The sequence below is a fragment of the Pleurodeles waltl genome, chromosome 7, assembly GCF_031143425.1.
Source record: "Pleurodeles waltl isolate 20211129_DDA chromosome 7, aPleWal1.hap1.20221129, whole genome shotgun sequence".
Classification (NCBI taxonomy): domain Eukaryota; kingdom Metazoa; phylum Chordata; class Amphibia; order Caudata; family Salamandridae; genus Pleurodeles; species Pleurodeles waltl.
Window position 1 is genome coordinate 1,551,596,075 of NC_090446.1, and position 12,411 is coordinate 1,551,608,485.

Sequence of the window (12,411 nt, forward strand, 5' to 3'; positions counted from 1 at the left end):
GGGTGTATAGCGGCAGCTAAAGGTATTACCAATTGTGCCAATGCATCACAACAGTTTAAGGAAATGAGCTCTGGCCCAGGGAACATGGTTAGCAGGTGCCCTGGGCACTAACTACTTCCAGGCTACATCATACACTAAGGCAAAAAGAGGCTAACCATGTCAAAAAGAGGCCTCTCCTCTCACTTGGGATCCTGTGACCAGAGCTTGGGTCATGTCTAGGTACCTTGGGTCATGCCTAGGGAGCCTGTAACCATAGCTTGGGTCATGTCTGGGGAACTTGTGATGGAGCTTGGGTCATGTGTAGGGAGCCTGTGACCGGAACTATGTCTAGGGAGCTTATGACAGAGATTGAGTCATGTCTGGGGAGCTGGTGACTGGTGCTTGGGTCATGTCTAGGGAACCCGTGACGAGAGATTGGGTCATGCATAAGGGGCCCATGACCGGATCTTGGTTCATGTCTAGAGTGCCTGTGACCATAGCTTGGGTCATGTCTTGGGAGCTTGTGACCAGAGCTTTGGTCATGTCTAGTGAGCTTGTGACCAGAGCTTGACACATGGCTAGGGAGCTTGTGACAGTGCTTGGGTCATGTCTAGGGAGCACATGACTGGAGATTGGGTAATGTCTAGGGAGCCTGGGACCAGAGCTTGGGCCATGTCTAGGAAGCCTGTGACCATAGCATGGGTCATGTCTAGGAAGCCTGTGACTATAGCATGAGTCATGTCTAGGGAGCACATTACTGGAGCTTGGGTAATGTCTAGGGAGCCTGTGATCAGAGTTTGGGTCATGTCTATCCAGCGTGTGACTGGAGCTGGGTCATGTGTAGGGTGCCTTTGACCAGAGATTGGGTCATGTCTAGCAAGCCTCTGACCATAGCTTGGGTCATGTGTAGTGAGCTTGTGATTAGAGCTTGACACATGGCTAGGGAGCTTGTGACAGTGCTTGGGTCATGTCTAGGGAGCCTGGCACTGCAGCCTGGGACATGTCTAAGCTGCCTGTTACCAGAGCTTGGGTCATCTCTAGGGAGCCTCTGACCAGAGCTTTGGTCATGGCTAGGGAGCTTTTGACAGAGCTTTGGTCATGTCTAGGGAGCCTATGACTGGAGCTTGGGTCATGTCTAGGTAGCCTGTGACTGGAGCTTGGGTCATGTCTGGGGAACTTGTGATGGAGCTTGGGTCATGTGTAGGGAGCCTGTGACCGGAGCTATGTCTAGGGAGCTTGTGGCAGATATTGTGTCATGTCTAGGGAGCCCATGATCAGAGCTTTCATGTCTAGGGAGCGGGTGACCGGAGCTTTGGCCACGTCTAGGGAACCCGTGACTGAGCTTCGGTCATTTTTGAGGAGCCAGTGATCAGAGCTTGGGTCATAGCTAGGGAGCCCATGGCCAGAGCCTAGGTCATGTGTAGGGAGCCCATGACTGGAGCTTGGGTCATGTCTAAGGAGCCTGTGACCGGAGTTTGAGTCATGTCTATCCAGCGTGTGACCAGAGTTTGGGTCATGTCTAGGGAGCCTGTCACTGCAGCTTGGGACATGTCTAAGCTGCCTGTGACCATAGCTTGGGTCATCTCTAGGGAGCCTCTGACCAGAGCTTCAGTCATGGCTAGGGAGCTTGTGACAGAGCTTCGGTCATGTCTAGGGAGCCTATGATTGGAGCTTGGGTCATGTCTAGGTAGCCTGTGACTGGAGCTTGGGTCATGTCTGGGGAACTTGTGATGGAGCTTGGGTCATGTGTAGGGAGCCTGTGACCGGAGCTTTCATGTCTAGGGAGTTGGTGACCGGAGCTTTGGTCAGGTCTAGGGAACCCGTGACTGAGCTTCGGTCATGTTTGATGAGCCAGTGACCAGAGCTTGGGTCATAGCTAGGGAGCCCATGACCAGAGCCTAGGTCATGTGTAGGGAGCCCATGACCGCAGCTTGGGTCATGTCTAGGGAGCCTATGACTGGAGTTTGGGTCCTGTCTAGGGAGCCTCTGACAGGAGCTGGGGTCATGTGTAGGGAGCCTGTGACCAGAGCTTGGGTCATGTGTAGGGAGCCTGTGACCAAAGCTGGGATCATGTCTAGGGAGCCCATGACTGGAGCTTGGGTCCTGTCTAGGGAGCCTCTGACAGGAGCTTGGGTCATGTCTAGGGGCAGGGTTTGGGTCATGTCTAGGGAGCCCATGACTGGAGCTTGGGTCCTGTCTAGGGAGCCTGTGACCAGAGCTGGGGTCATGTCTAGGGAGCCTCTGACAGGAGCTTGGGTCATGTTTAGGGAGCCTCTGACAGGAGCTTGGGTCATGTCTAGGGGCAGGGTTTGGGTCATGTCTAGGGAGCCCATGACTGGAGCTTGGGTCCTGTCTAGGGAGCCTGTGACCAGAGCTGGGGTCATGTCTAGGGAGCCTCTGACAGGAGCTTGGGTCATGTTTAGGGAGCCTCTGACAGGAGCTTGGGTCATGTCTAGGGGCAGGGTTTGGGTCATGTCTAGGAAGCCTGTGACCAGAGCTTGGGTCATGTGTAGGGAGCCTGTGATGGAGCTTGGTTCATGTCTAGGGAGCCTGTGACCAGAGCTTGGGTCATGTGTAGGGAGCCTGTGATGGAGCTTGGTTCATGTCTAGGGAGCCTGTGACCAGAGCTTGGGTCATGTGTAGGGAGCCTGTGACCAGAGCTTGGGTCATGTGTAGGGAGCCTGTGACCAGAGCTTGGGTCATGTGTAGGGAGCCTGTGACCAGAGCTGGGATCATGTCTAGGGAGCCCATGACTGGAGCTTGGGTCCTGTCTAGGGAGCCTCTGACAGGAGCTTGGGTCATGTCTAGGGGCAGGGTTTGGGTCATGTCTAGGGAGCCCATGACTGGAGCTTGGGTCCTGTCTAGGGAGCCTGTGACCAGAGCTGGGGTCATGTCTAGGGAGCCTCTGACAGGAGCTTGGGTCATGTTTAGGGAGCCTCTGACAGGAGCTTGGGTCATGTCTAGGGGCAGGGTTTGGGTCATGTCTAGGAAGCCTGTGACCAGAGCTTTGGTCATGTGTAGGGAGCCTGTGATGGAGCTTGGTTCATGTCTAGGGAGCCTGTGACCAGAGCTTGGGTCATGTGTAGGGAGCCTGTGATGGAGCTTGGTTCATGTCTAGGGAGCCTGTGACCAGAGCTTGGGTCATGTGTAGGGAGCCTGTGACCAGAGCTTGGGTCATGTGTAGGGAGCCTGTGACCAGAGCTGGGATCATGTCTAGGGAGCCCATGACTGGAGCTTGGGTCCTGTCTAGGGAGCCTCTGACAGGAGCTTGGGTCATGTCTAGGGGCAGGGTTTGGGTCATGTCTAAGGAGCCTGGGACTGGAGGCATCACCATTGTTTAACTGGACAAAGTCCTGGACCAGCAAATACTTGGGGCACACACCTGTCAACTCCAATGATGCAGGCCTTTCTAACTATTCAAATTTCTTAGCAACATGTGAGTCTAGGTGCTCAGGTGAAGCTCATTTTTATGTTGTCACGCCAGCCTCCTATGTTGCGCAGCACACATCCATCCTCTAGCTGTCCCCCTGGGAAGTCACAGGTGGCCCTGGCCTGTTTACCAGGAGCTCAGGCACACTTCCAGTTTGGCTCCAGTAGACAACAGAGGACATTGGTTCTGGATAAGATAAATACTCAGAGGTGCATAAGTAGCCTGTCCGGCCCTTGTTCGCGGAGAGGTTTTGGCACCACGAGAAGATGCAGCGCTTGGTCCTCTTGGCTGTCTTGGGAGCTGCAGGTATGTATGCCCTGGTCCCTAGTCTGAATCCACAGTGTCCTCATCATTGACATTGGAGCTGTTCTCACAAATAAACACCTGTGTCTTTCCATTTCAGTGTCAGTTCCATGGGATGATGATAGGATCATTGGTGGCTATGAATGTGCCCCTAACTCCCAGCCCTGGCAAGTATACCTGACCTACAAGGGGAATCGATGGTGCGGAGGGACCCTGATTAATGAATACTGGATCGTCTCAGCAGCCCATTGCTACAAATCGTGAGTAAAAACCCTCCTCAAACTTGATTATCACAATCTCCACAGATCCCATCATGACAGCTTCCTCCTACTCATCCTCACAGCCTCTTCAGATCTCATTAATGCTTTCCCAAACCTCATCATCACAGCCTCTAAAAACCTCATCCTCACAGCACCCACTGATGTCTTCATCACAGTCACCTCAAACCTCATCCTCACAGCGTCCACTGATGTCATCACCGCAGCTTTCTCCTACCTCATCCTCACAGCCTTCCTACATCTTGCCAATGCCTTCTCCACCCTCATCACCACAGCCTCCATAGATCACATACTCACAGTCTCCTCCTACCTCATGCTCACAATGTCCCTAGATCTCTTGAATGCCTTCTCTAACCCATCATCACAGGCTCTATAAAACTCATCCTCACAACATCCACCAATCTCATCATAGCCACTTCAAACCTCATCCTCACAGCCTCCATGGATCTCATCATCACAACCTTCTCAAACTTCATCCATACAGCCTCCATATATCTCATCAAAACAACCTTCTCAAACCTCATCCTCACAGCCTCTTCAGATCTCATCAATGCTTTCCCTAACCTCATCACCACAGCCTCTATAAACCTCATCCTCACAGCGTCCACCAATCTCATCACAGCGACTTCAAACCTCATCCTCGCAGCCTCCATCGATCTCATCATCACAACCTTCTCAAACCTCACCCTCACAGCCTCCATAGATCTCATCAAAACAACCTTCTCAAACCTCACCCTCACAGCCTCTTCAGATCTCATCAATGCTTTCCCTAACCTCATCACCACAGCCTCTATAAACCTCATCCTCACAGCATCCACTGTCATCATCACAGCAACCTCAAATCTCATCCTTACAGCCTCCATAGATCTTATCATCTCAAGCTTCTCAAACCTCATCCTTACAGCCTCCATAGATCTCATCATCACAACCTTCTCAAACCTCATCCTCACAGCCTCTTCAGATCTCATCTATGCTTTCCCCAACCTCATTACCGCAGTCTCTATATACCTCATCCTCACAGCGTCCACTGATGTCATCATCACAGCCACCTCAAACCTCATCCTCACAGCGTCCACTGATGTCATCATCACAGCAACCTCAAACCTCATTCTTACAGCCTCTATAGATCTCATCATCTCAACCTTCTCAAACCTCATCCTTACAGCCTCCCTATATCTCACCAATGCCTTCTTGAACCCCATCACTACAGCATCTGCAAACCTCATCACAGCATTCTCCAACCCCAACATCATAGCTTCCTCCTATCTCATTCTCACAGCATCCTGACATTTCATCAATGTCTTCTCCAACCTCATTACTACAACCACTATAAATCTCATCATCAAAGCCACCTCCAAGCTCATCACAACACTTCCATGGCCCTCATCAGAACCTTCTTTAACCCCATCCTCACAACCTCCCTAGGTCTCATCAATGCCTTCTCCAACCCCATCACCACAGCTGTGCAAGCCTCATCACCACAGTCTCCAACCCCAACATCACAGCGTCCATAGATCTCATCAATACAACCTCCTCCAATGACATCCACACAGCGTCCCCATATCTCGTCATTACAGTCCCCTCCAAACTCAGGCTCACGACCGCAGCAGGTCTCGTAATCAGAGGCTGCCTAACTTCAACCATCACAGCGTCCGCCAGCCTCATCCTCACAGCCTTTGCCAGCCTCATCCTCACAGCCTCTGCCAGCCTCATCCTCACAGCCTCTGCCAGCCTCATTCTCACAGGCTCATCCTCACAGCCTCTGCCAGAGTCATCCTCACATCCTCCAAAGAGCTCATCCACAAGTCATCAATAGACCTGATTCTTACAGCCTCCTCAAGCCATATCCTAATAACATCTATGTACCTCATTCTCACACCATTTGTAGACCTCCGCCATACAGCCTCCTATAACCTCAAGCTCTCCTTCAACACCTCTCATAATCATTGTTTCCTCACAGGCCACCCACACTGCCTGCATAGAACTCATCCTTACACCAGCCTCATGCCTCACCTTGACAAATGCCTTCAACTTCACTCTTAACAGCCTCTGCAGACCTCATCAAAGCAGCTTCATCATTTTCACAGCCTCCTCAGACCTCATCCTGACAGACCTTGCAAACCTCACAGGGACAGTCTCCATAACTAAAGAGTACTACCTATAGAAATAAACTGAGTTATTTACCATCCCTGCATGCTATTATTTAGACTCAATAGATCTCAGCCTCACATCATCAGAAGACTTCTTCCTCCCTGCCTTGGTTAACCTCACCTTCACTAAACTTCATCTTAACAGGATCCATAGACCCTCTCATTCCTTCCAGACACCCTGGCTATTCACTGTCTGTAAACCTCACCCTCATTCCCTCCATAGATCCCATGCTCGCCTCTTCATTAGAGTGCAGAAACCTCACCCTCATTCCCTCCATAGACCCCACACATTCACCCTCAGTAAGGCTTATCCTCACACTCACCATACAAATCAACCTCATTCCCTCCGTAGATCCCGTCCTCGCCTCTTCTTTAGAGCGTGTTTCTTCACTAAAGAAGCCTCACCCTCATTCCCTCCATAGACGTCACCCATTTACCCTGGGTAAGGTTTATCCTCACACACACCATACGCATCACCCACATTCCCTCTATAAAACCCATCCTCGCCTCTTCTGTAGAGAGCGTCTCCTCACTCAAGAAGCCTCATTCTCTCCGTAGACCCCACCCTCATCTTTTCATTAGAGCGCATCTAATCACTCTCAAGAAACCTCACCCTCATTCCTTCCATAGACCCCACACATTCACCCTCAGTAAGGCTTATCCTCACACTCACCATACAAATCACCCTCATTCCCTCCGTAGACCCCGTCCTCGCCTCTTCTTTAGAGCGTGTTTCTTCACTCAAGAAGCCTCACCCTCATTCCCTCCTACACCCCACTTTCTTCCCTCTTAATAGCCGTCTCTTCGCTCTTAGGAGCCCTCACCCTCACTCCCCCCGCTCCTGTGTGTTCTCTCCATCAGCCTCATTCTCCCTATTCCCATTCCCTCTTGGGAAGCCGCTCATCACAGTCTCTGCGTCTTCGTAAATCCCATTTTAATACCTTCACCTCAACCTCAGACTGCACCCCTCTTGGGACTATTCAGGGCCACCCTCGGATGCAGGTTTCTTTAGCACGAATTCCGAATACATTAGAACCTCCTCTCAAGCTCTCTCCTCTGATTCACTTGAGAACAGTTGCAGACACAGTCATTCCAGAGCTCTGACACTCCCTCACTCTATCTCCTCCTAGGCTATACTCCCTCTCAGAGCTGTGGCACTCCCTCACTCTGTCTCCTTACAATCCCTCACTCTGTCTCCTTCCAGACTATACTCCATCTCAGTGCTGTGACAATCCCTCACTCTTTCTCCTTACAATCCCTCACTCTGTCTCCTTCCAGACTATACTCCATCTCAGTGCTGTGACAATCCCTCACTCTGTCTCCTTCGAATCCCTCACTCTATCTCCACCCAGACTATACTCCATCTCAGTGCTGTGACAATCCCTCACTCTGTCTCCTTCCAAGGCTACTCACCCATCTTAGGATACACTCCCATTTCAGAGCTGTGACACTCCCTCACTCTGTCTCCTTCCAAGGCTACACTCCCATCTCAGGATACACTCCCATCTCAGGATACACTCCATCTCAGAGCTGTGACACTCCCTCACTCTGTCTCCTTCCAAGGCTACAATCCCATCTCAGGATACACTCCCATCTCAGAGCTGTGACACTCCCTCACTCTGTCTCCTTCCAAGGCTACACTCCCATCTCAGAGCTGTGACACTCCCTCACTCTATCTCCTTCCAAGGCTACACTCCCATCTCAGAGCTGTGACACTCCCTCACTCTGTCTCCTTTCAAGGCTACACTCCCATCTCAGGATAAAAAACACTCCCATCTCAGAGCTGTGACACTCCCTCACGCTGTCTCCTTCCAAAGCTACACTCCCATCTCAGAGCTGTGACACTCCCTCACTCTGTCTCCTTCCAAGGCTACACTGCCATCTCAGAGCTGTGACACTCCCTCACTCTGTCTCCTTCCAAGGCTACACTCCCATCACAGGATAGATACTCTCCCATCTCAGAGCTGTGACACTCCCTCCCTCTGTCTCCTTCCAAGGCTACACTCCCATCTCAGGATAGAAACACTCCCATCTCAGAGCTGTGACACTCCCTCACTCTGTCTCCTTCCAAAGCTACACTCCCATCTCAGAGCTGTGACACTCCCTCACTCTGTCTCCTTCCAAGGCTACACTGCCATCTCAGAGCTCTGACACTCCCTCACTCTGTCTCCTTCCAAGGTTACACTCCCATCACAGGATAGATACACTCCCATATCAGAGCTGTGACACTCCCTCCCTCTGTCTCCTTCCAAGGCTACACTCCCATCTCAGGATACACTCCATCTCAGAACTGTGACACTCCCTCACTCTATCTCCTCACCTCACCTCTCCTTTCCTCGCCTCTGCTCTCGTCTCCATCTTTTATCCCCTCCCCGCCTCTCCTCTCTCCTCTCCACTCCTCACCTCCCCTCCCTTCATCTTCCCCCCTCTCCTTTCTCTGCGCTCCTCCCCTCCCCTCCTCTCTCCTCTCCTCTCCACCCCTCTCTTCCCCTCTCCTCTCCACTCCTCTCCTCCCCTCTCGTCTTCTCTCCTTTACCCTCCCCACCCCGCCTATCCTCTCCTCTCCTTTCCTTGCCTCTCCCCTCTCCTCTTCTCCCCCTCCTCTCCACCCTTCTCTTCCCCTCTCCTCTCCTCCCCACTCCTCTCCTCCCCTCGCCCCTCTCGACTTCTCTCCTTTACCCTCCCCTCCCCGCCTATCATCTTTTCTCCTCTCCTCTCCTTTCCTTGCCTCTCCCCTCCCCTTCCCTCTCCTCTCTCCTCTCCACTACTCACATTTCCTCGCTTTCCCTCCCCTCTCCTCTCCTCTACCCTCCTCCCCTCTTCTTCCCTTCCCTCCTCTCTCCCCTCCTCTACTCTCCACTCCTCACCGGACTTCACCTCTCCCCTCCTTTCCTCTCCTCTCTCTCCTCTCCTCTCCACTCCTCCCCTTCCCTCCCCTCCTCTCTCCCCTCCTCATAACTGTACTTCTCACCTCATCTCACCTCTTCCCTCCTTTCCTCTCCTCCCTCTCCTCTCCTCCCCTCCCCTCGCCTGCACTCTCATTTCACTCCTTTCCTCTGCTCTCCCCTCCCCTCGTTTCTCCTCTTCTCCACCCTCACCTCTCATCCTCTCACTTTTTCTCCCCTCCTCTCTCCTTTCTCTGCTCTCCTCTCCTCCCCTTTCCTCTCCTCCCCTCCCCTCATCTCACCTTTCCTCCCCTCCCCTCTCCCCTCTCTCCTCTCCTCTCCTCATCTCACCTCACCTCTCCCCTCCTCTCCTCTCTCTCCTCTCTCTCCTCTCATCCCCTCCCCTCCTCTCTCCTCTTATCCCCCTCTTCCCCTCTCTCCCCTCCTCTCCTCTCCTTATCTCACCTCACCTCTCCCTCCCCTCTCCTGTCTCTGCTCTCGCCTCCTCCCCTCTCCTCCTCTCTCCTCTTATCCCCCCTCCTGTCCTATCCTCCCCTCTCCCCTCCCCTTCTCTTCCCTTCCCTCCCCTCCTCTCCTCTCCTCGCCTGCCCTCTCCTTTCACTCCTCTCCTCCCCTCCCCTTGCCTCTCTTATTCTCTCCCTTCTCCCCTCCCCTCCCTTTACCTCCCCTTCCCTCTCCTGTCTCTGCTCTCCTTTCCTCCCCTCCCGTCTCCTCTCCCCTTCTCCCCTCCCCTCCTCTCCTCTCTCCCCTCCTCTCCTCTCCACTCCTCATCTCACCTCACCTCTCTCCTTTCTCTGCTCTCCCCTCTCTCCTCTCCTCATTTCACCTCACCTCTCCCCTCCTCTCCTCTCTCTCCTCTCATCCCCTCTCCCCTCCCCTCCTCTCTCCTCTTATCCCCCCTCTTCCCCTCTCTCCCCTCCTCTCCTCATCTCACCTCACCTCACCCTCCCCTCTCCTGTCTCTGCTCTCGCCTCCTCCCCTCTCCTCCTCTCTCCTCTTATCCCCCCCTCCTCTCCTATCCTCCCCTCTCCTCTCCCCTCCCCTTCTCTTCCCTTCCCTCCCCTCCTCTCCTCTCCTGCCCTCTCCTTTCACTCCTCTCCTCCCCTCCCTTCCCTTTCCCTCCCCTTCCCTCTCCTGTCTCTGCTCTCCTTTCCTACCCTCCCGTCTCCTCTCCCCTTCTCCCCTCCTCTCCTCTCTCCCCTCCTCTCCTCTCCACTCCTCCTCTCACCCTCCCCTCACCTCACCCTCCCCTCTCCTGTCTCTGCTCTCGCCTCCTCCCCTCTCCTCCTCTCTCCTCTTATCCCCCCTCCTCTCCTATCCTACCCTCTCCTCTCCCCTCCCCTTCCCTTCCCTCCCCTCCCCTCCTCTCCTCTCCTGCCCTCTCCTTTCACTCCTCTCCTCCCCTCCCCTTGCTTCTCTTCTTCTTTCCCTCCTCCCCTCCCCTCCCTTTCCCTCCCCCTTCCCTCTCCTGTCTCTGCTCTCCTTTCCTACCCTCCTGTCTCCTGTCCCCTTCTCCCCTCCCCTCCTCTCTCCCCTCCTCTCCTCTCCACTCCTCATCTCACCTCACTTCTCCCCTCCTCTCGTCTCTCCTCTCTTCACCTCACCTCCCATCCCCTCCCTTTCCCTCCCCTCCCCTCTCCTGTCTCTGCTCTCCTCTCCTCCTCTCTCCTCTCCCCTCCTCCCCTCCTCTCCTCTCCTCTCCTCACCTCACCTCACCTCACCTCTCCCCTCCTCTCTCTTTTCTCCTCCCCTCCTCTCCCCTCTCTCCCCTCCTCACCTCTCCTTCCCTCACCCCTTCCCTTCCCTCTCCTGTCTCTGCTCTCCTCTCCACCCCTCTCCCCTCCCCTCCTCTCTCCTCTTATCCCCCCTCTTCCCCTCTCCTCCCCTCCCCTCCTCTCCTCTCCCCGGTACACCACACGAGATGAAACGCTGGAGTCTAGCGCCGCTCGTGGCCAACCACTGGTACTGCAGCACGCTCCCATAGAAAGCAATGAAGGGAGTATCCACAGGTGACCAATGGAGTCCCAGGGAGGGAGGATGCACTGGTGAGGGAAGGAGTCCCAGGTGAGGGAGGATCAAGGTGAGTGAAGGAGTCCAGCTGAGGGAGGATCCAGGTGAGTGAAGGAGTCCAGGTGAGGGAGGATGCAGGTGAGTGAAGGAGTCCAGGTGACGGAGAATCCAGGTGAGCAAAGGACTACAGGTGAGGGAGGATCCACAGCTGAGCGAAGGACTCCAGGTGAGGGAGTATCCACAGGTGAGCAAAGGAATCCCACGGAGGGAGGATGCATTAGTGAGGGAAGGAGTCCTAGGTGAGGAAGGATACACAGGTGAGCAAAGATGCCCAGCTGAGGGAGGATCCAGATGAGTGAAGGAGTCCAGGTGTCCAGGTGAGGGAGGATCCAGGTGAGTGAAGGAGTCCAGGTGAGGGAGGATCCACAGGTGAGCGAACGACTCCAGGTGAGGGAGGATCCACAGGTGAGCAAAGGTGTCCCAGGTAAGAGAGTATGCACATGTGAGTGAAGCTGTCCAGGTGAGGGAGAATCCAGGTGAGCGAAGGACTCCAGGTGAGGGAGAATCCAGGTGAGCAAAGGACTACAGGTGAGGGAGGATCCACAGGTGAGCAATAGAGTCCCAGAGAGAGAGTATGCACTGGTGAGGGAAAGAGTCCCAGGCGAGGAAGGATACACAGGTGAGAAAAGATGTCCAGGTGAGGGAGGATCCAGGTGGGTGAAGGACTCCAGGTGAGGGAGGATCCACAGGTGAGTGAAGGTGTCCAGGTAAGGGAGGATGCAGGTTAGTGAAGGAGTCCAGGTGAGGGAGGATCCATGTGAGTGAAGGACTCCAGGTGAGGGAGGATCCACAGGTGAGCAAAGGACTCCAAGTGAGGGAGGATCCACAGATTAGCAAAGGAGTCCCAGGTGAGAGAGTATACACAGGTGAGTGAAGCTGTCCAGGTGAGGGAGGATCTATGTGAGCAAAGGTGTCCAGGTGAGGGAGGATCCACAGGTGAGGGAAGGAGTCCCAGGTGAGGAAGGATACACGGGTGAGCAAAGGTGTCCAGGCGAGGGAGGATGCAGTTGAGTGAAGGAGTCCAGGTGAGGAAGGATCTAGGATCTAGGAGAGTGAAGGGCTCCAGGTGAGGGAGGACCCACAGGTGAGCAAAGGAGTCCAAGCGAGGGAGGATACACAGGTGAGTGAAGGAGTCCAAGCGAGGGAGGATACACAGGTGAGTGAAGGACTCCAGGTGAGGGAGGATCCACAGGTGAGCAAAGTAGTCCCAGGTGAGAGAGTCTACACAGGTGAGTTAAGCTGTCCAGGTGAGGGAGAATCCAGGAGAGCGAAGGACTCCAGGTGAGGGAGAATCC

At 54.0% G+C, this 12,411-nt stretch overlaps 1 pseudogene; it reads left to right on the forward strand.

Annotated features, from left to right (window-relative positions):
- The first annotated feature begins 3,641 nt into the window (after nucleotides 1-3,641).
- Nucleotides 3,642-12,411, forward strand: part of LOC138246696 (trypsin-like) — a 56,364-nt pseudogene continuing 47,594 nt past the window's right edge.